Source organism: Cavia porcellus, unplaced genomic scaffold (assembly GCF_034190915.1).
Source record: "Cavia porcellus strain 051 isolate PalLab524CR breed Dunkin Hartley unplaced genomic scaffold, mCavPor4.1 scaffold_15, whole genome shotgun sequence".
NCBI lineage: Eukaryota > Metazoa > Chordata > Mammalia > Rodentia > Caviidae > Cavia > Cavia porcellus.
Window position 1 is genome coordinate 5,236,032 of NW_026947498.1, and position 24,456 is coordinate 5,260,487.

The window sequence follows — 24,456 nt, forward strand, 5'->3', positions numbered from 1 at the left end:
CAAGCTACTACTTATCCCTGAAGGAGACACGTAGGTCCGACCACACCATCTTTACCCTCAGGCCTGACGGTTCACCTGCAGCCAGAGTTTTGGTATCCTTATTTTTGGACTAATTTCCCCAAGAGCTCAGTCCCTCTCTGTGTATTAATTTCTATCACATTTAGCTGCCTATAATCAAGACACATAGGCTGCAGAAGTACAGGTAGAATTTACTGTGAAATAAAAAAAAAGATAGCTTCATCTTTAAGCGGAAAGCGGACAGTGTCACAAAACCTTCTGCACTGGCTGCAAACTTGGGTACATTTTCATTGCACCCAAGAGTTAACCCTTGGTGTTCTCAGAACTGGGGCAGTTGTCAGCTTTTTGTTTTTATGGAAAAAGTAAAACAGTTTCATAAGAAAAAATAGAACAACAGTTAATACATGAGACATCGTCATCTTTCAAGTCGTTGCTCAGGGTACAAAATATGGGCATAAAAACTTCTCCAATCGATATTAGCACAACCTTCCTTCTGAGTGATCTGAGAGACACTAATTATATAACTGACTTGCATTCTTTCCCCTTTTCACTACAGTCCTGGCCCCATTCACCCATCCTCGTTCCTTTTTCCTTCTGGACATTTCCCTCCCATTTCACAGTATCTGTTGTCCATTTTACACCTTACTTTTTCAATGTCTCATACAAGGAACACAGTAGGACGTTCACACATGAGTCTGATTTATTTCACGTAGGAATGTGGTTTCAAGTTGTACCGACTTACCTATAAAAGTCTGAAGTTTATGATTCTGTATGGCAGAGTAGTACTCCATTGTGTAAAAGTACCATATCTTTTAATGCATTCCTCAGTTGATGGGCATTTGAGTTGTTTCAAGATTTAGTTATTAGAAATTGTGGAAGGCAAGGGACTTTTGTCTAAAACATATAAAGAATTAAAAAAAAAACAACAACAAAAACAACCTCAGGCCCCCAAAATTCAAAGATCCCACCCAAAAATGGGCATCTGAGATGAATACGCACGTCTCAGATGAAGAAATACAAATGGCAAATAAATACATGAAAAAATATTCATCATCATTGGTCATTAGAGAAATGCAAATTAAAACCACACTGAGATTCCATCTCACTCCTGGAAGAATGGCCAGGATCAAGAAGACCAACGACAACAAATGCTGGACAGGCTGTGGGGAAAAAGGAACTCTCCTACACTGTTGGTGGGAGTGTAGACCCGTACAACCTTTGTGGAGGTCAGTCTGGAGATTTCTCAAATAGATGGGATTGGGAGTCTATTTGTTCCAGCTATTCCACTTCTAGGCATATTCCCAGAAGAACTGAGAGCATCATATCACAGTGATATATGTGCACCTATGTTTATAGCAGCATAATTTGTAATTGCCAGCTCTTGGAAACGACCCAAGTGTCCATCAACTGAGGATTGGATAAAAAAGTTGTGGTATTTCCATACAATGGAGTATTACTCAGCTATAAAGAAGGATCCCATTGAGATATTTGTCAATAAATGGGCGCAGCTTGAGACCACACTCATAAGTGAAATAAATCAGTCTTGCATGTGTGAATACTGAATAGTTTCCCTAATGTAAATAATGCTTCAAATATATAAAAGTATGTGGTAATCATGATTCCCCATTATGTGGCCCTGAAGCCTTATAAAGTTTTCACTTATTAATTGGAATGGCTTTATTCTGGGCTGCTTGATATCATTGCCTGTGATGAAATGAACAGCTATTTTGAAGAAAATAAGTCATCATAATAGCTGGTGCTGATTTGCTATTCTTGTTTTGAAGCCCCACCAAAATATGGCTCTTCTGTCTCCATTGGTTTTATCATGATATATCTTGCTGGATTTTATTATATGTGATAGTATAAACAAAAATTGTTATAGGTAAAGAGATAATATAGAAACCATTGTTCGTTTCCTGTTAGCTGGTTCTAAATACCCTACAATGCTTTCAGCCAATTGGATGGTTTTACACTGACTTGATATATTTGAAGCTATAGTATATGAAGTTATATTCAAATATTTCAAGGAAAAAGACCCTAAAGTAACTACTATTAAGTCGGGTTATTTGGTGGTGAAGCACTAGTTTGCTCAAACTGTCATGCTTTGACCTCTTTTTTATGTTGTTATGTCCTCTTTTATCTCAATCTCTCCCTTATTCATTAAAGAAATCATTTAGTTGTTTTTTATGATTTTTTTTAATGAAGGGGAAAAAGAAAAAAATTAGCAGGATATATTATAGTAACTTTTTTGATCTCCTACTAACTTGATTTGAAGTCCTGTAATACTCCCACTATCTTGTTTTGATTGATTAGACTCTGTTCCGTTCTGTAAGATGGTATCAAGTTTGAGGGTATAGGCAACTACTTTGAAGGCAATAAGATTCACTATGATGCCCATTCTGGTTTGGGTAATATCTTCTTTGGAAGTCCTGTAACGCTTACAAGGTTGAGGTTTTATTGGTCTTGTTCTCTACTGTTTTGTTCAACTTTATAATACCTAATGAGATAGACAATTCTTTTTAAGGAAGCAAGAGGCATTATGGTAACCATTGTTGATAACCTTGTACTCTGTTTTTACGTCATGTGCTATGTCTATCCTTGGTTTTCACTGACAGCTTTGTTTTGCCATATTTGACTTTATTCTCTTCCAAAAAAAAAAAGTAATAAGAACTAAGGAGTAATAAACCCCAAAATGTGTAAATTGTGTTGTAAAAAAGAGAGGGAAAAAAAGTGCTCTAAAGGATACAACTGCAAGTGTTTTTAGGGGCGTTAAATACATGACCATATTAATGTGTTTGGTTGGATCATTGAACACCAATATTTACAATCTCACTGTTTGAATGTCCACTTTGTATGCTTTCATACTGTGACTTGAGCAACTATCTATAAGATGATAATATATAATCTATTAACTGGTGATTTCTTACTTTTTTTTTTTTTTTTTTTTTTTTTTTTTGTGGTTCTGTACTACTTGTAACCTTACACCGCTGTGTTTTGTTTTTTCTCTTTTTCCTTTTGAATAATATTAAAAAAAAAAAAAAAGATGTCCAAAGGACTGGCCACCCCGCGGATGCGCCAGAAGGTGGTCCTTGCTGCCTAGGGCTTCTGGGGATGCCATCTGCTCACTGTAGTCCCATTACTCTGGGTTCACGCGTTCTCCTCCTCAGCATCTGTCCAACAACCCTTGGCCTATCTTCGGCAAGCAAACTTGTTGGATTTAGGATTCATTTGGGTAAACCAGGCTCACTTCCCCAAACTGAGATTCGTAACATATATCTTCCAAGACCCCTTCTCCTTACAAACCAGAGGCGTCCAGCTTGCTGATAGTCTACTGCATGAGGCAGTCATGAAAGCTACCATGCAAAAATCACGGTTTTAACTCCTTAGGCTTTTTAGCAGTCTGTCTTTGTGAAGAGTGCGCAATGTTTCAGCACCCACTGCTCCGCGGTCTTGGGGAGGGGGCTCGCCCGCTAGCTCCACCTCCTCCGTGCCTGTGACCAATCCCCGCTAGGTAGTCCCTGGCTGCACAGTGAGCCTGCGCAGTGCGCCTGCGCAGCGTGCTGTCTCCACCGCAGCCATTGCTGCTAACAGAGTTTCAACCTACCTGGGCGAAGGTGTGCCTATGCCTGAGTCGGCATGTAAGTGTTTTCATTTCCTTACTGAGCTACGTTCCGCTTGTTGGTATTTTGTAAAGCACTGGTGGTACAGGGAGGCGCTTCCCTCGCTTCCTTGGTCCTTGATTCTTTGTGCCCCTGATGAAAGAACACAGTTAAGGATGATGTAAGAATACAACTCCTGCTCTGTTAGGAGTCACATGGGCGAGTTAGGGGTCCCACACATGGGGGAACCAAGTTGCGAACCAAAGGAAGAAGTTAGGAGAGTTTTCTTGGAAATCCAGAGGAGTGTAACTCCCAATTCCGCACAGTGGCCCTCCAGGCCTTTGGGTCAGGGCTACTTTATCCAGCAACCGGCGCAGTGTGCACGCTCGGAGGCGGAACTGCCTTCAGCCTGGGGATCCCGGGTTCCGCTCAGCTAATACTGACCAGCGGGAACCAGTCGCCCAGCAGGGATGCGGGGAAAGAAAAGGGCATTTTGGGGAAGGGATGGGAGTGTAGCTCTGCTCACCCACCCGGGTGACTGATGCCCATCTGGACTCGCTGGACCACGTGGTGCTGACCACAGCATAGTCTCAAGCTACTACTTATCCCTGAAGGAGACACGTAGGTCCGACCACACCATCTTTACCCTCAGGCCTGACGGTTCACCTGCAGCCAGAGTTTTGGTATCCTTATTTTTGGACTAATTTCCCCAAGAGCTCAGTCCCTCTCTGTGTATTAATTTCTATCACATTTAGCTGCCTATAATCAAGACACATAGGCTGCAGAAGTACAGGTAGAATTTACTGTGAAATAAAAAAAAAGATAGCTTCATCTTTAAGCGGAAAGCGGACAGTGTCACAAAACCTTCTGCACTGGCTGCAAACTTGGGTACATTTTCATTGCACCCAAGAGTTAACCCTTGGTGTTCTCAGAACTGGGGCAGTTGTCAGCTTTTTGTTTTTATGGAAAAAGTAAAACAGTTTCATAAGAAAAAATAGAACAACAGTTAATACATGAGACATCGTCATCTTTCAAGTCGTTGCTCAGGGTACAAAATATGGGCATAAAAACTTCTCCAATCGATATTAGCACAACCTTCCTTCTGAGTGATCTGAGAGACACTAATTATATAACTGACTTGCATTCTTTCCCCTTTTCACTACAGTCCTGGCCCCATTCACCCATCCTCGTTCCTTTTTCCTTCTGGACATTTCCCTCCCATTTCACAGTATCTGTTGTCCATTTTACACCTTACTTTTTCAATGTCTCATACAAGGAACACAGTAGGACGTTCACACATGAGTCTGATTTATTTCACGTAGGAATGTGGTTTCAAGTTGTACCGACTTACCTATAAAAGTCTGAAGTTTATGATTCTGTATGGCAGAGTAGTACTCCATTGTGTAAAAGTACCATATCTTTTAATGCATTCCTCAGTTGATGGGCATTTGAGTTGTTTCAAGATTTAGTTATTAGAAATTGTGGAAGGCAAGGGACTTTTGTCTAAAACATATAAAGAATTAAAAAAAAAACAACAACAAAAACAACCTCAGGCCCCCAAAATTCAAAGATCCCACCCAAAAATGGGCATCTGAGATGAATACGCACGTCTCAGATGAAGAAATACAAATGGCAAATAAATACATGAAAAAATATTCATCATCATTGGTCATTAGAGAAATGCAAATTAAAACCACACTGAGATTCCATCTCACTCCTGGAAGAATGGCCAGGATCAAGAAGACCAACGACAACAAATGCTGGACAGGCTGTGGGGAAAAAGGAACTCTCCTACACTGTTGGTGGGAGTGTAGACCCGTACAACCTTTGTGGAGGTCAGTCTGGAGATTTCTCAAATAGATGGGATTGGGAGTCTATTTGTTCCAGCTATTCCACTTCTAGGCATATTCCCAGAAGAACTGAGAGCATCATATCACAGTGATATATGTGCACCTATGTTTATAGCAGCATAATTTGTAATTGCCAGCTCTTGGAAACGACCCAAGTGTCCATCAACTGAGGATTGGATAAAAAAGTTGTGGTATTTCCATACAATGGAGTATTACTCAGCTATAAAGAAGGATCCCATTGAGATATTTGTCAATAAATGGGCGCAGCTTGAGACCACACTCATAAGTGAAATAAATCAGTCTTGCATGTGTGAATACTGAATAGTTTCCCTAATGTAAATAATGCTTCAAATATATAAAAGTATGTGGTAATCATGATTCCCCATTATGTGGCCCTGAAGCCTTATAAAGTTTTCACTTATTAATTGGAATGGCTTTATTCTGGGCTGCTTGATATCATTGCCTGTGATGAAATGAACAGCTATTTTGAAGAAAATAAGTCATCATAATAGCTGGTGCTGATTTGCTATTCTTGTTTTGAAGCCCCACCAAAATATGGCTCTTCTGTCTCCATTGGTTTTATCATGATATATCTTGCTGGATTTTATTATATGTGATAGTATAAACAAAAATTGTTATAGGTAAAGAGATAATATAGAAACCATTGTTCGTTTCCTGTTAGCTGGTTCTAAATACCCTACAATGCTTTCAGCCAATTGGATGGTTTTACACTGACTTGATATATTTGAAGCTATAGTATATGAAGTTATATTCAAATATTTCAAGGAAAAAGACCCTAAAGTAACTACTATTAAGTCGGGTTATTTGGTGGTGAAGCACTAGTTTGCTCAAACTGTCATGCTTTGACCTCTTTTTTATGTTGTTATGTCCTCTTTTATCTCAATCTCTCCCTTATTCATTAAAGAAATCATTTAGTTGTTTTTTATGATTTTTTTTAATGAAGGGGAAAAAGAAAAAAATTAGCAGGATATATTATAGTAACTTTTTTGATCTCCTACTAACTTGATTTGAAGTCCTGTAATACTCCCACTATCTTGTTTTGATTGATTAGACTCTGTTCCGTTCTGTAAGATGGTATCAAGTTTGAGGGTATAGGCAACTACTTTGAAGGCAATAAGATTCACTATGATGCCCATTCTGGTTTGGGTAATATCTTCTTTGGAAGTCCTGTAACGCTTACAAGGTTGAGGTTTTATTGGTCTTGTTCTCTACTGTTTTGTTCAACTTTATAATACCTAATGAGATAGACAATTCTTTTTAAGGAAGCAAGAGGCATTATGGTAACCATTGTTGATAACCTTGTACTCTGTTTTTACGTCATGTGCTATGTCTATCCTTGGTTTTCACTGACAGCTTTGTTTTGCCATATTTGACTTTATTCTCTTCCAAAAAAAAAAAGTAATAAGAACTAAGGAGTAATAAACCCCAAAATGTGTAAATTGTGTTGTAAAAAAGAGAGGGAAAAAAAGTGCTCTAAAGGATACAACTGCAAGTGTTTTTAGGGGCGTTAAATACATGACCATATTAATGTGTTTGGTTGGATCATTGAACACCAATATTTACAATCTCACTGTTTGAATGTCCACTTTGTATGCTTTCATACTGTGACTTGAGCAACTATCTATAAGATGATAATATATAATCTATTAACTGGTGATTTCTTACTTTTTTTTTTTTTTTTTTTTTTTTTTTTTTGTGGTTCTGTACTACTTGTAACCTTACACCGCTGTGTTTTGTTTTTTCTCTTTTTCCTTTTGAATAATATTAAAAAAAAAAAAAAAGATGTCCAAAGGACTGGCCACCCCGCGGATGCGCCAGAAGGTGGTCCTTGCTGCCTAGGGCTTCTGGGGATGCCATCTGCTCACTGTAGTCCCATTACTCTGGGTTCACGCGTTCTCCTCCTCAGCATCTGTCCAACAACCCTTGGCCTATCTTCGGCAAGCAAACTTGTTGGATTTAGGATTCATTTGGGTAAACCAGGCTCACTTCCCCAAACTGAGATTCGTAACATATATCTTCCAAGACCCCTTCTCCTTACAAACCAGAGGCGTCCAGCTTGCTGATAGTCTACTGCATGAGGCAGTCATGAAAGCTACCATGCAAAAATCACGGTTTTAACTCCTTAGGCTTTTTAGCAGTCTGTCTTTGTGAAGAGTGCGCAATGTTTCAGCACCCACTGCTCCGCGGTCTTGGGGAGGGGGCTCGCCCGCTAGCTCCACCTCCTCCGTGCCTGTGACCAATCCCCGCTAGGTAGTCCCTGGCTGCACAGTGAGCCTGCGCAGTGCGCCTGCGCAGCGTGCTGTCTCCACCGCAGCCATTGCTGCTAACAGAGTTTCAACCTACCTGGGCGAAGGTGTGCCTATGCCTGAGTCGGCATGTAAGTGTTTTCATTTCCTTACTGAGCTACGTTCCGCTTGTTGGTATTTTGTAAAGCACTGGTGGTACAGGGAGGCGCTTCCCTCGCTTCCTTGGTCCTTGATTCTTTGTGCCCCTGATGAAAGAACACAGTTAAGGATGATGTAAGAATACAACTCCTGCTCTGTTAGGAGTCACATGGGCGAGTTAGGGGTCCCACACATGGGGGAACCAAGTTGCGAACCAAAGGAAGAAGTTAGGAGAGTTTTCTTGGAAATCCAGAGGAGTGTAACTCCCAATTCCGCACAGTGGCCCTCCAGGCCTTTGGGTCAGGGCTACTTTATCCAGCAACCGGCGCAGTGTGCACGCTCGGAGGCGGAACTGCCTTCAGCCTGGGGATCCCGGGTTCCGCTCAGCTAATACTGACCAGCGGGAACCAGTCGCCCAGCAGGGATGCGGGGAAAGAAAAGGGCATTTTGGGGAAGGGATGGGAGTGTAGCTCTGCTCACCCACCCGGGTGACTGATGCCCGTCTGGACTCGCTGGACCACGTGGTGCTGACCACAGCATAGTCTCAAGCTACTACTTATCCCTGAAGGAGACACGTAGGTCCGACCACACCATCTTTACCCTCAGGCCTGACGGTTCACCTGCAGCCAGAGTTTTGGTATCCTTATTTTTGGACTAATTTCCCCAAGAGCTCAGTCCCTCTCTGTGTATTAATTTCTATCACATTTAGCTGCCTATAATCAAGACACATAGGCTGCAGAAGTACAGGTAGAATTTACTGTGAAATAAAAAAAAAGATAGCTTCATCTTTAAGCGGAAAGCGGACAGTGTCACAAAACCTTCTGCACTGGCTGCAAACTTGGGTACATTTTCATTGCACCCAAGAGTTAACCCTTGGTGTTCTCAGAACTGGGGCAGTTGTCAGCTTTTTGTTTTTATGGAAAAAGTAAAACAGTTTCATAAGAAAAAATAGAACAACAGTTAATACATGAGACATCGTCATCTTTCAAGTCGTTGCTCAGGGTACAAAATATGGGCATAAAAACTTCTCCAATCGATATTAGCACAACCTTCCTTCTGAGTGATCTGAGAGACACTAATTATATAACTGACTTGCATTCTTTCCCCTTTTCACTACAGTCCTGGCCCCATTCACCCATCCTCGTTCCTTTTTCCTTCTGGACATTTCCCTCCCATTTCACAGTATCTGTTGTCCATTTTACACCTTACTTTTTCAATGTCTCATACAAGGAACACAGTAGGACGTTCACACATGAGTCTGATTTATTTCACGTAGGAATGTGGTTTCAAGTTGTACCGACTTACCTATAAAAGTCTGAAGTTTATGATTCTGTATGGCAGAGTAGTACTCCATTGTGTAAAAGTACCATATCTTTTAATGCATTCCTCAGTTGATGGGCATTTGAGTTGTTTCAAGATTTAGTTATTAGAAATTGTGGAAGGCAAGGGACTTTTGTCTAAAACATATAAAGAATTAAAAAAAAAACAACAACAAAAACAACCTCAGGCCCCCAAAATTCAAAGATCCCACCCAAAAATGGGCATCTGAGATGAATACGCACGTCTCAGATGAAGAAATACAAATGGCAAATAAATACATGAAAAAATATTCATCATCATTGGTCATTAGAGAAATGCAAATTAAAACCACACTGAGATTCCATCTCACTCCTGGAAGAATGGCCAGGATCAAGAAGACCAACGACAACAAATGCTGGACAGGCTGTGGGGAAAAAGGAACTCTCCTACACTGTTGGTGGGAGTGTAGACCCGTACAACCTTTGTGGAGGTCAGTCTGGAGATTTCTCAAATAGATGGGATTGGGAGTCTATTTGTTCCAGCTATTCCACTTCTAGGCATATTCCCAGAAGAACTGAGAGCATCATATCACAGTGATATATGTGCACCTATGTTTATAGCAGCATAATTTGTAATTGCCAGCTCTTGGAAACGACCCAAGTGTCCATCAACTGAGGATTGGATAAAAAAGTTGTGGTATTTCCATACAATGGAGTATTACTCAGCTATAAAGAAGGATCCCATTGAGATATTTGTCAATAAATGGGCGCAGCTTGAGACCACACTCATAAGTGAAATAAATCAGTCTTGCATGTGTGAATACTGAATAGTTTCCCTAATGTAAATAATGCTTCAAATATATAAAAGTATGTGGTAATCATGATTCCCCATTATGTGGCCCTGAAGCCTTATAAAGTTTTCACTTATTAATTGGAATGGCTTTATTCTGGGCTGCTTGATATCATTGCCTGTGATGAAATGAACAGCTATTTTGAAGAAAATAAGTCATCATAATAGCTGGTGCTGATTTGCTATTCTTGTTTTGAAGCCCCACCAAAATATGGCTCTTCTGTCTCCATTGGTTTTATCATGATATATCTTGCTGGATTTTATTATATGTGATAGTATAAACAAAAATTGTTATAGGTAAAGAGATAATATAGAAACCATTGTTCGTTTCCTGTTAGCTGGTTCTAAATACCCTACAATGCTTTCAGCCAATTGGATGGTTTTACACTGACTTGATATATTTGAAGCTATAGTATATGAAGTTATATTCAAATATTTCAAGGAAAAAGACCCTAAAGTAACTACTATTAAGTCGGGTTATTTGGTGGTGAAGCACTAGTTTGCTCAAACTGTCATGCTTTGACCTCTTTTTTATGTTGTTATGTCCTCTTTTATCTCAATCTCTCCCTTATTCATTAAAGAAATCATTTAGTTGTTTTTTATGATTTTTTTTAATGAAGGGGAAAAAGAAAAAAATTAGCAGGATATATTATAGTAACTTTTTTGATCTCCTACTAACTTGATTTGAAGTCCTGTAATACTCCCACTATCTTGTTTTGATTGATTAGACTCTGTTCCGTTCTGTAAGATGGTATCAAGTTTGAGGGTATAGGCAACTACTTTGAAGGCAATAAGATTCACTATGATGCCCATTCTGGTTTGGGTAATATCTTCTTTGGAAGTCCTGTAACGCTTACAAGGTTGAGGTTTTATTGGTCTTGTTCTCTACTGTTTTGTTCAACTTTATAATACCTAATGAGATAGACAATTCTTTTTAAGGAAGCAAGAGGCATTATGGTAACCATTGTTGATAACCTTGTACTCTGTTTTTACGTCATGTGCTATGTCTATCCTTGGTTTTCACTGACAGCTTTGTTTTGCCATATTTGACTTTATTCTCTTCCAAAAAAAAAAAGTAATAAGAACTAAGGAGTAATAAACCCCAAAATGTGTAAATTGTGTTGTAAAAAAGAGAGGGAAAAAAAGTGCTCTAAAGGATACAACTGCAAGTGTTTTTAGGGGCGTTAAATACATGACCATATTAATGTGTTTGGTTGGATCATTGAACACCAATATTTACAATCTCACTGTTTGAATGTCCACTTTGTATGCTTTCATACTGTGACTTGAGCAACTATCTATAAGATGATAATATATAATCTATTAACTGGTGATTTCTTACTTTTTTTTTTTTTTTTTTTTGTGGTTCTGTACTACTTGTAACCTTACACCGCTGTGTTTTGTTTTTTCTCTTTTTCCTTTTGAATAATATTAAAAAAAAAAAAAAAGATGTCCAAAGGACTGGCCACCCCGCGGATGCGCCAGAAGGTGGTCCTTGCTGCCTAGGGCTTCTGGGGATGCCATCTGCTCACTGTAGTCCCATTACTCTGGGTTCACGCGTTCTCCTCCTCAGCATCTGTCCAACAACCCTTGGCCTATCTTCGGCAAGCAAACTTGTTGGATTTAGGATTCATTTGGGTAAACCAGGCTCACTTCCCCAAACTGAGATTCGTAACATATATCTTCCAAGACCCCTTCTCCTTACAAACCAGAGGCGTCCAGCTTGCTGATAGTCTACTGCATGAGGCAGTCATGAAAGCTACCATGCAAAAATCACGGTTTTAACTCCTTAGGCTTTTTAGCAGTCTGTCTTTGTGAAGAGTGCGCAATGTTTCAGCACCCACTGCTCCGCGGTCTTGGGGAGGGGGCTCGCCCGCTAGCTCCACCTCCTCCGTGCCTGTGACCAATCCCCGCTAGGTAGTCCCTGGCTGCACAGTGAGCCTGCGCAGTGCGCCTGCGCAGCGTGCTGTCTCCACCGCAGCCATTGCTGCTAACAGAGTTTCAACCTACCTGGGCGAAGGTGTGCCTATGCCTGAGTCGGCATGTAAGTGTTTTCATTTCCTTACTGAGCTACGTTCCGCTTGTTGGTATTTTGTAAAGCACTGGTGGTACAGGGAGGCGCTTCCCTCGCTTCCTTGGTCCTTGATTCTTTGTGCCCCTGATGAAAGAACACAGTTAAGGATGATGTAAGAATACAACTCCTGCTCTGTTAGGAGTCACATGGGCGAGTTAGGGGTCCCACACATGGGGGAACCAAGTTGCGAACCAAAGGAAGAAGTTAGGAGAGTTTTCTTGGAAATCCAGAGGAGTGTAACTCCCAATTCCGCACAGTGGCCCTCCAGGCCTTTGGGTCAGGGCTACTTTATCCAGCAACCGGCGCAGTGTGCACGCTCGGAGGCGGAACTGCCTTCAGCCTGGGGATCCCGGGTTCCGCTCAGCTAATACTGACCAGCGGGAACCAGTCGCCCAGCAGGGATGCGGGGAAAGAAAAGGGCATTTTGGGGAAGGGATGGGAGTGTAGCTCTGCTCACCCACCCGGGTGACTGATGCCCGTCTGACGTCCCTGGACCACGTGGTGTTGACCATAGCATAGTCTCAAGCTACTACTTATCCCTGAAGGGGACACGTGGGTCCGACCACACCATGGAGCCTAAATCCCAGAGTCTTAGAATTTCTCTCGAGCTCCTGGAGATGTGGACAGGATAAGGGGGTCTGTGTGTCATGCGCAGTTGGCTTCGGCAGCTTGCAGAGCGGCCGTTAGGGGAACTGTCTGCCAGGCTTTGGCCAAAGCCAGGCCTGCAACCGGACAGTGGGGGCGTCCAACCGCGGGAGCCTAGCTCAGCTAGTGGAGGCCAAGGTGAGGCCCCGTTGATTCTCTGCATTGGGGTCACTCTTCTCTCCTCTCCTCCCATACATTCTGACTCTTGCTGAGGCGGATCCTTCTACCCTACACCCCATCCTTGCCTTTCCCGGCCCTTGATTTAGTTTCACTTTGAAATTAATCTGGGCTCTCAGTTGGTTTCGTTAGTCTCTTGCGTTTTGTAGAAATTTCCAGGCTAAGGTTGGTCTTTTTTCTTGTTTTTTTGGTACATGGCTTCGAACACACTACTTTGTTTTTCCCAGGCAGTCACTTGTGCCGCTAAGCTATATCCTCGCCCTTACTTTGGTTTTGTAAGTCGCTTTTCTTTCTTGTTTGTATTGCATTTTCTGCCTCGATTTGGAAATTAATCTAGTCTCCATTTACACCAGTTTACTATTTTTTCTTGGTTTGTGCTTTGGTCAGGAATGCGGTTGTCTTGTTTATGTCAGTGAGCAGCAAGCACCTCCGCCACCTTTTCTCTTTTTGTCTTTTTTCCATGTCTTTCTTTTTTTGAGACCGGATCTCTCTATGCAGTTCAGGCTGGCCTTGAGCTCACTTTGTAGCCTAGGCTGGTCTGGAACTAGCAATGATCCTCTTGCCTCAGCCTCCCTAGTGCTGCTCCATCTCCTTTTTTGTTCTCTTGTTAAATAACTAGTCTTATGATCCAAGCTTCTTTTCTTTCTATCTTTTTTAAGACAAGATCTTGCTGGTCTTAAACTCACTATGTGTCTAGGCTGGCCTCAAACTTAGGGGACTCCTCTTGTCTCAGCCTCCTAAGTGCTGGGATTACAGACATGTGTGGCTTCATTTGGCCTAGGCCTCTGATTTTAAATAATATATGAAATTATGGAAAACCAGAGGGAGGAACCTTTTGTTTTTCTGTCCCCTGGAAGAAAATTGTATGCAATCCCTTTAGGAAGTCAGAAGACTGTTGGATGACAGAGCTCCAACTGGAGGGCCAGGGCAGGGATTTTTGAGGCCTGGAATTGACCAGCTTTAACCTGTGGAGCCTGTAGGGAAGCAGCTGGAGGGCATAATCGCAGAGCCCAGTTCTTGGTGCTTTTTGCATTGGGGTGAATGAAAGCAATGTTTTCCCCTATGGCTTTACTCTGGTTAAGCAAAGGCCTCAAAGGACTGGAAATGCAAGTTGGATCATCGAGGGTGGATGGTGGCTCAGGAAACTTTGCTTGGGGAAGCTTTGCTTGTAAAGGGAGTTAAAGCATGAGGTGAGGCCAAGGAGTGCCTTCCTCCTCCTCCCAATGAGCTAAGGGATCCAAACCCAGAGGCCAACCCCCTTGGGGGCTTTAATCCATCCTTGATGAGAGCTGTTCCAGCTGTCCAGTCCAGATCAGGGTCTTCCCAGGGACGCTCTGTGAAGCCCAGGGTTCTCCTCCTCTGTAGGGTCCACAAAGCAGGGGTTCTTCTCTGCAGGACCCAGTCAAGCCAAAGGGAATCGTCTGGGATCTCGTCACACAATTCCACCAATTTCCCATCAGGCCGCATCTTTCATGAATGAAACAGGTTTGATCCTGACAGTTTAAAACAAAAACAGCTTATCTGCTGCTGTAATATGTTTGGGGTTCAATATGAACTGGGAGGAGACATTAGAAAAAGCCTTAAGGAGCCTAGATCTACAACAAGGAATCATCTGACAGTATGTAGATGGTATAGTAGTTCACAGCACAACTCAGAAACTAACCATAACACTGTACAAACTCTAACTTTCTGGCTTAGAAGGAATGTAAAGTCTGTAAAGAAAAGACTCAGACATATCTCCAAAAAGCTCAATATCTAGGAGAGGTTGTAATGCCTATTGAACAGGCAGCTCGATGGTCATTCTTTCCTTGTTATTTCCTGACAGGTCTGTCTTTCAACCCAGCCAGCGAGCCACAATACCCCAAGGTAGTCGGAGAGTCCCATGGACCCCCAAAATCTGTGGGGGTTACCCTCTTTGAGCACCCTGAATTGTGAAAAACCACAAATTTCAGAAGCAGTCAGAAAAATGCCTATTTTGATAGTTTAAACCCCAAATATGCTATATGTCTCCAGCAGATAAGCAATTAATTTCATAAAAGTACTGTAAGTAATAAAGCCTTAGAAGGTAGAAGGTGCTCTGGTGGCATCTTAGGGTTTAAGAAGAATAAAACCAAGAACATTGGAGATAGCCACATTGGGTTTGGCAGGGTGACAACGCAGGGAGGCTGGTGTGTCTGCGAGAGATGGGTTACAGGGCAGCAGCTGATCAGCGGCAAGAAGTGAACAGTGCTCTCAGGTTGGAAGCCTCCCATCCAAAAGATAACTGCAGAGGGTAGTTGGGGTTTCCATGGAATTGTGGGGGGTTCTTTAACGATTAGTTAGGTTCTGAGGAAAAACCTGTGACCGACTTAAGTGGCAAACTGAATCAGGACTTGGAGGGGGTGTACTTTACATAACCCATAACAGACAGGGTATACAGCCCCTCCCAGTTTGAAGAAGGTGTAGCAGACAGAGATCACTGCTCCTTTAGCACCCCATCAGGACTTAAGGGGTTTACATCTCTCAAGGAGAAATAACACAGAAGGTCAGGTGTAGCAGAGCTGGCTGGGAAAGTAAGTGGGACCTGTCAGTTTCCAGGTCCCAAGGCTAGGGATGGAGTTCAGCAGTGCAGCACATGCCAATGTGAGGATCCCAAGGTGGGGCCAGGTCACTCAGGACCCTGCGTGCAGAACTTCTCTTGAGCTCCCTATAGGCACTCGGCATGCAGCACGTCTGTTGTCACTGTGTATCTTTTCCCTCTCAGTTTGGCCCAAGTTTGCTCTGCTGAGCTAGTTCTTCCCTTTCTCCTTTACTCCTCATTTCGAAATAAGCCTTTGGCACTATTGTTTTAGCTTTTCTCATCTAATTCTTTGAGACAAGAAGGACCAGGAATACTTCTGTTTGGTGCGTCACTTTCACAGGAGCAAGGGCTGACCTTCCAGAACACCAAATGGGAGCCCTCTTCACGGGACTGGTAGGGTGACAGTCCCAAGTTCTGAAGCCTGGAAGGGTGTCTGCCTACAGTGAGGTCTCTGCTCAGAAAAAAATGGGGTCTCAGGTCGGGGAGGTAGAAGTTGAGGATTAACCCGTTGAAGCTAAGGACACCGAAGTCCTAAATTCTGATGAGATTATCTGGCCAGAGGAAAAGGTTTCCGGACCCTCGGTGACAGTTTTCCCCATCTCTTTCCCCTCCGCCTCTGCCTGAGGGAACAAATCCTGTGTTGCCATGGGAACTGGCTGCTCCCTTGCAGTTATCAAGTGAGGCAGCTGACACTCCTCGGCCTACCCTGCCATCTACTTCTGTGTGGCTTCCTGTAACCAGGCTAAAATGGCATAATGCTCTCCAAGTTGAGGTACACAGTGTAACCCATGAGGAGGTATAGGTATGCAGCAGCCCCAAAGGAACTTCTGGAATTGCCTAATTCTTATGAGCAGAGATCTGGGGATCAGGTATAAGAATGAATTTTGAAATTGTCATATAATGGTGGAAGGAACCTAAACCCAGATCAGGGTGAATTTTTTTTTTTTTTTTGATATGAGTACATTAAGTCGAGATTCAGGGGTTAGTGTTAACAGCTTGTCAAGTTAAAATGTGTTACTAGTTTACTTGGTTTCCTGACAAGCATAGCTCAAAAGATGGCTGAGTAAGCTGGAAGTGCCTGGTGTCCCTTGGTTTTCTGTAAATGAGGCCACTGGAAAGTACAAGCAGATGGGAGCTCTGGGGCATCTGCCAGGTAAAACCTGACCCTCAACACTGGGAGTCCAGAAAATGCCCCCTTCGCCAGTACTTGAAGACACAGGTTTTTGAAGGGAGCCCCAGCATCCCAGAAGAATTCTGTCATTGCTCTTCTCTGTGCCAGAGCTCATAGTGGGGACCATAGGCAGTCAGCTAGTAAGATTCGATCTTGCAGTGCAGGGTCAAGTGGCAGTGCTGAATTGCCAAGGGCAAAGTGGTGGGCATTCTTAACATCATGGGCAGGAGAAGCAAAGCAGTGACAGGGATGGTGTGGCGTTGGCTAATTAAAAATGGTATTCCAGGGGATGATATAGCTAGCAAACCCCACATTTTCACTGAATCTAGATAATCAGAAAAATTTTAGGACAAATGAACAAAGACCTTCCTTAAATCATAACACAGAGAATTACAGACCCTTCAGTGAATTCTGAGACGTGTCTAGAGACCCAGAACCCTCCAGTGAAGGGAAGGCCAGGTCCTCTTGAGGAAGGACCCTGGTACACTACCAAAAGTGTATTATTAATCTTTTCCCATCCTTCCTAACAGGGTAACTACAATGAAAAGACATTTTGGGAACTATTGGACATGGGTCCTGAACTAATGTCGATCCCATGAAGAACTAAAATATAATCGTGGCCCTCCTCTAGGAGTCTATCAGGTTGTATGGTTTGTGTCTGATGTCCCCTCAAGCCTTGAGGAAGGGGCAGGCTTTTTGGGTGCTGCTGAATGTGGTTTGTGCTTTGTTCATTGTCTAGTGCTGGGAGGGGGAGTGAGTATTATCCCCCCCACAGGGCAGGGAGCCTGTGTACAGTTTAAGGACAGGAAGAGAGGCTGCTTCCCTCTTTTGCTCTTGTTGCTTTTGCTGTCTTCCCCTGCCATGAACTGTTGCCCCTGTGCCATGTCACCCTGGCTTGGCTGATTATGGACTGAAAGCTCTACGAACTGTGAGCTAAGTAAACCTCTCTACCTTTCACTTGGGGTGTCAGATATTTTGTCTCAACAGTGAGAAAAGTAACCAAGACACAGGGTCAAGTGCTCAGTGGTGTTTTAGCCAGATCCAACTCACAGCACATCCAGCAGATCCCCAAATCCATCCTTCGGTCATTTTTCCAGTTCCAGGTTGCGTACTTGGGATACATGTTCCTATACCTGTCAGGATACAGGAAAAGATGAAACACAGGTTCAGGCCAACAGCACAGGTTCATTTCGGAACAAACCTGACAGGAATAGCAATAGTGCTGGTGACTAGACCAGGAACTCTTGCGTAGGTGATGGGGTCTTTTGTAGGGTCATGGGGCAGAGGGAATTCAGGGAAAAAGGGGGTGCCTACCTGCCAAGAACAAAGCTTGAGAGAGCGGGAGCAGCAGTGGCTGCCCAAGAACAGGGTTTGGGAAAGCACAGGGCAGATAAGGTCTCAAGCCCCCAGGTGCAGCTGTGCTGGGGTCTGGCAGGTTGGATCAGGATGGCACTGGTTGGGGTCCTTCAGTACCTACCAAAATTTGGCTACATGAAGGTCTTAGTCATCCTGTAGGCTTTGCCTAGAATCCCTGAACTGAAAAGTTTGGGGACATTTTTCTTTTTTCATTGTGGAAATGCATTAATTTTCTGGCACCGCATCAGGCAGGTGACTACAGGTCTGGCGCCATACCTAGTGAGTCTTCAGGGCAGCATGGTGTGGCCAGACAGGCTTTGGCATCTCTCCAGAGGTCGATGGCATTTCCTAGTTGTGTATGAATGGTTTAACAGAGATGTCCAGGTCATCACTTGCCCCTTCTACCCTGGTGCCCTACCCTGTTCAGTTTCCGGCTGCCTTGAACTATGCCCCTTATTCCACCATCTGCTTCCACTATGATGTTTTCTTTTTCTTTTTGTTGCAGGTTCTTTGCAAAGCGATTGTGAAGAGGACTGGAAGCACACGGTAGGAGTTGCACTTTAACACTTCCAGTTAGGTCAAGACGTGTCTTCTAGAGCCAGGATGCAGCAATCCATTATGTACCAGGCATTTTCTTCTGTACTAGGGATTGAGTCAGGCCTTGGGGATGAGATGACCTGACAGACAGGGATGCTGGCCTGATACAGAGTGGGTAAATGTGAAGTGACTGTCATGAGCCACTGCAGGGAAGGGAAGGATGTGCTAATGGGACTGGAATTGGGATCCCGATCAGACTCACTGTGGGAAAGAGAAAGAGTACTCCTCAAGGGGTCTGCCTGCAGGGAGAGCGAAGAAGAGAGGAGGAAAGGTGTCCAAGGCAGAAGAAACAGCAGGCCAGGCCTGAAGTGGGGAGCAGGAATGGGAAGATGTGAGGGGCTGTGGTGGAGAAAGCAGTCCCAGGGCTGGCAGAAGCAGCCTTGCAGATAACTATTTTCTCTTGGCAGTGTTTAGATAGGAGCCACAGTCACACTGCTGAGACAGACCTGCACACCAAGGCATTTTTCTTTTTTTTTTTCAGCACAAACTTGGAGCTTTTCTGGGCAAGCTGAAGTATAATCCCAGCCTGTGTTTGCTTTGGGATCAATTGTAAACTATACTGGAAGATATAAGTAGTAGTCTTCTTTTTTCCTTTTGTCTTTTTGAGATAGGGTCTTGCTATGTGGTTCAGGCTGGCCTTGAACTCACTTTCTAGCCAAGACTGGTCTCGAACTTGCAGCAATCCTCCAGCCTCACCCTCCTGAGCGCTGGGATTTCAGGTGTGTGCCACCATGCCTTGTGTAAGTAGAAGTCTTAATGTTCCCTAAAGATATCTGATGCTAATCACTGAAAATGTCAGTAGAAAAATGTCAGTGGATATCCAAACTTGTGGCTTGCCTGATCTGCATTAATGAAGTATTATCATGGGCCACATATAAAATATTCTGAATACAAAAATTAAGTGTTTTAATATTAGAAATGTTTTAGGGGTTGGGGATTTAGCTCAGCGGCATAAGCGCCTGCCTTGAAAGCAGGCAGTCGTGAGTTCGATCCCTGGTACCGATAAAAACGAAAAAGACAAAAAAAAAAAAAAAAAAAAAAAAAAAAAAGAAATGTTTTATATGCAGTTATAATATGAGCAAAAAATGGATCTGATACATTTTTATATTTACAACCACAACTGCTAAACAACTAATTTTTTCTAAAAAATATTTTATTAAACCTGTATATAAATTTTGGAAGTAAGGCCATTTGACAGTATTGGCTTTGCCGATCCAGAACGGAACATCTTTCCATTTTCTGGTATCCTCTTTGATCTCCTTTTTCAGGGTACTATACTTCATAGTAGAGGTCTTTCATTTCCATGGTTGGGTTAACTCCTAACGTGTTTAATATTCCTTGATGCTATTGTGAATAGAATTTTCCTAATTTTTGTCTCAGTGAGTTCACTAATGATTTACCCAAATGTTACTGATTTTTGTGTGTTGATTCTGTTTCCTGTAAAAAAGAACTGTTGTTGCTTATCACTGTTAGACAGACCTGGCTACCACAGTCTACAGTCCATGACATCAGGAAAGGAAATGTTCTTTAAAGATCTTTATGCCAGGAAGAGGGCTTGAAGGGAAGGAAGGGGAATGGGAGGGGAGACCAAGATACATCACGTACAGGTACAAAGTCTCTTTTATGAATGTTATCATTATATGTATCTAAAATGTACCAATAAAAATTCAAAAAGGAAAAAAGCTACAAGAATATGATTAGATAAGAAGGGAAGAAGGCTTGAGGGGGAGGGTCACGGGAGGCCTGAATGCAACGCGCTGTGATGTGACGCGATGCGATGCAGCGCGCACATGGCGACCCCCCGGCGTTAAGCTGAGGGAAGGGCAGGCCGAGCAGGGTACTGCAAAATGAAGCGAAGACCCTCCTGCCTTGGCTGGGACCTGGTTTACATTAAGAATTGATCTTCTGTAACTTTCCTACATGATTAAAGCCCGGAAGCACTAATCATCTAGAAAGGAGAGAAAACATTTTGCAATTCCAGTGTTACTCCTTTTCTTTTCTTTTTCTTCAGTCAGATTTTATTGGTACATTTTAGATACACATAATGATTACATTCATCATAAGCTTTTTTTTTGGTATCAGAAATTGAACTCCTACCTTGTGCTTGCCAGTGTGCCGCTGAGCTATATCCCCAGCCCACATCATAGAAAACTTATACCTGTCCATGATATAATTGCTTTTTTGTGTGCACTTTTAAACAACTTATTTAACTGACATGACCTCCATTTATTTCACTGAAGTGACTTCCACTTACTTTGATTTCCTCTTTTCCCCATTGTGACTTACAGTGTCTTTGAAGCCGATATAAGTATTTCATAAATAATTGGCCTTTTGGGTACGCACCTACACAATACCTCAGCAATGTCTTTCAGCAAGTAAAACACTAGAGTGAAGACCTGACCCCATTAACCATGTAGAATGAAAATCTGCTCCAAATGTTTGTTTCTGAGGTAAAAGCACCACAGACCGATTGAATTAAGAAAACCATCCCCATAACAGGCTGGTTTTGTATTGTTAAGTGAGGCCTAGAACACTTGGCCACCAATGAGGCACTGAATGGCAGAGCTCCCTCCCCAGCTTGGGCAGTGAATTCACAGAGAACAGATTCCAGCATCTCAGGCTCCTTCCCGTTAATTCTCACGGAAGTGCGCTTTCTGGGCAGGGCAGCCTGGAGCTTCACTTGAACCCAGGTTCTTTTCTCTTTGGCTTCCTTTTCTTCCACACGTTTCAGGAAGCTATTTTACCGAGTGTTTAACATGCTCAATGCGTATACTGGTCCTCTGGGCCAGTATCTTACCCTTAACTTGCTTGTTTACAGCAGTGCCTGCAGCATGCTGCATAGCACGTAGACGCTTCCTGTTTTGCCATGGTTATATTTGTGTGGCATTCCTTTTTGCATAGTACCCATTCCTTTGATGTCTACAATATTGCTCTTTTTGTAGATTCACATATACGTGGCCAAAGAAACAACCCCATTTTTTCTAAAAAGGCCTAGAGAACACATACCGGGATCTCTTCCTCTTTCCCTTTGTGTTTATCATTTTAGCAAATCACTGGAAAATGGCAATTCTGGCCTAGAGGTTTGAATCGTTTATTCCCCCATTCCTCAACCCTCGCTTCAACTCCTCCTCTCTTCCCTATTAACAAAAGTTTTCATTTCTTCTTTTTTTCATTTTTAAAAATTTTCCCTTCTTTCCTTTCCCCTTCCTAATGTTCCTCTCCCTATTTGACAATATCTAATATGCATTTTCATCCTTAATTACACTTTTAGTTTCTCACACCAGAGAATCAATGCAGGATTTAAACGTATGTCTAATTATCTCACTTAAGTGTATGATCTCAACCTGCATCCATTTACCTAGAATGACTCATGCTTCCTTATGGCAGAATAGTACTTCTCAGTGTAACTTCTAAGTAAAATGCTGGTAAGCATCAGTTATCCCAGTTCTACTCTAATTGGATGGAAAATATAGAACAAACGGACAGATTCCTAGATAGCTACAAATTACCAAAGCTGAATCAAGAAGATATAAAAATTCTAAATAACCCAATACCAGTCAATTGAAAATGTAATTAAAAACTTAAAAGCCCAGGTCCTGATGGATTCACAGCTGAATTCTACAAGAAATTTGGAGAAGATTTAAATGAATACTAGTCAATCTCTCTCTTTTTTTCTTTTCAAAGAAAAATGACACTGAAAGGAAAGCAATACTCTCTAGCTCATTCCTGGAGCTACCCTGGTACTACCTTGATACCAAAACCAGAGAGAGACTCAACTAAAAAAGAGAACAGGGCTGGGGTTTTAGCTCCGTAGCATATGCATCTGCATGGCAGGTGCAAGGTCTTGAGTTTGATCCCTGGTACAAAAACAAAAAACAAAACTACAGACCAGTTTCTCTGGCTAATATATATGCAAAAATCCTCAATAAAATACTAGCAAATAAAATGCAGCAAATCATCAAGGAGATATATACCATGACCAAGTGGGATTTATCTCAGAAATTTAGAGATGGTTGAATATATGCAAATCAGTAAATATAACACACCAAATCAACAGAGCTAAAGACAAAAATCTCATGATCAATCTCAGTAGATGCAGAGAAAGCTTCTGATAAGTCCAACATTCAGTCATGATAAAAATCTTACAGAAAGGGGGCTGGGGATTTAGCTCAGCGGCATAAGCGCCTGCCTTGCAAGCAGGCAGTCGTGAGTTCGATCCCCGGTACCGATAAAAAAGGAAAAAGACCAAAAAAAAAAAAAAAAAAAATCTTACAGAAAATGGGAATAGATGGCGTTTAACCTCAATCTGATAAAACCCATACATGACAAACCAACAGCCAACATTATACTAAATGGATAAAAACTGAACGCTTTCCCTCTAAAATCAGGAACAAGACAGGATGTCCACTATCACCACTCCTATTCACTATAGTTCTGGAAACAATAGCCAGAGCAACTAAACAAGAGGGAGAACTAAAAAGAATAAGGATAGCAAAGAAAGATGTTAAATTATCACCATTCTCAGATGACATGACACCAAATGACCAAAAACACCAAAAGACATAGATTTAATAACTACATTCAGTAGCATAGCTGTATACAAAGTCAACACAAAGTAAAAAGTCAGTAGCATTCCTGTACACAAACAACAAACTCATTGAGAGAGAGACTCAGGAAATGACACTTCACAATACCATCCTCCAAAAATGAAACACTTAAGTATCAATCTAACAAAGGGCTAAAGGATCTATATATTGAAAATTTCAATGCTATGAAATGAGATCTAACAGGATATTCAAAAATGAAAAGATAACTCTTGCCCATGGATAGGAAGAACAAACATAATGAAAAATGACCATATTCCCAAAATTGTTACACAGATTTAATGCAGTCACCATCAAAATACCAGCAGCAGGGCCAGGGATATAATTTGGTAGTACCGTGCCTGGCAAGTGTGAGAATGTGTTTGATTTCCAGTAATGAACAAAACAAAAAAAAAACATTAGCATATCTCACAGAACTAGAGAAAACATTCCAAAAATTCATCTGAAACCAGGAGAGACCTAGAATAGCAAAGGCAATCCTGGGCAACAAAGGCAAGACAGGAGACATCACAATCCCTGACTTGAAATTATACAACAAATGCTGATAAAATGAGCATGGTACTGGCAAAAAAAGACCCTAAAGGCCTGCGGAACAGATTAGAAGTTGCAGACACAAATATAAATATGTTCAGCCACTTAATCTTTGACAAAGGGGTCAAACATGTTCATTGGAAGACAGTTTAATAAATGGTGTTGGAAAAACTGGTACTCTACATGCCAAAGACTAAAACTAGACCCATGGCTATGACCATGCATTATACTCAAAATGGATCAAAGACCTAAATACTAAAACGGAAACACTACATCTACTGGGAGACAAAATAGGTAGAAATCTTGAAGACGTGTAGGTATAGAATTCATGAAGAAGACCCAGACAGCATGGGAAATAGTTAAAAAAAATCAACTGGGATCTCATCTTCTTAAAAAGTTTTTTATGGCAAAAGAAATCAACAGTGTGAAAAGAAAACGCACACAGTGGGAAAAAATTTCAGCCAACTGTCCCTCAGACTTCTATCTAAAATTGAAAGAACTGAAAATCATCAGACCCTCCCCAAATTCAAAGACCTCAATCCAAAATTGGGCATCTGGGATGAATACACACCTCACAAATGAAGAAATACAAATGGCAAATCAATCTATGAGAAAATATTCAACATCATAGGTCATTCAAGAGTTAAAAACTAAAACGAGATTCCATCTCACCCCAGAAAGAATGGCTGTCATCAAGAAATCAACCACTAACAAATGCTGG

General features: G+C 42.0%; 1 long non-coding RNA gene across 17 annotated transcripts in view; it reads right to left on the bottom strand.

Moving 5' to 3' along the window:
- LOC101789064 (uncharacterized) overlaps positions 1-24,456 on the bottom strand; it is a 62,669-nt gene that overhangs the window by 34,863 nt on the left and 3,350 nt on the right. For 2 of the 17 annotated variants that reach the window (XR_010039276.1, XR_010039284.1), the window contains exons 1-4: positions 17,698-19,628; positions 12,031-12,178; positions 7,832-7,979; positions 3,623-3,770 (exon numbers count right to left, since the gene is read on the bottom strand). This is a non-coding gene — a long non-coding RNA (uncharacterized LOC101789064). Of the gene's footprint in view, positions 1-760; positions 913-3,622; positions 3,771-4,968; positions 5,121-7,831; positions 7,980-9,177; positions 9,330-12,030; positions 14,410-17,697; positions 20,230-24,456 lie in introns of those variants that run through there. The other 15 variants (XR_010039288.1, XR_010039287.1, XR_010039289.1 and 12 more) reach the window with 15 other exon arrangements.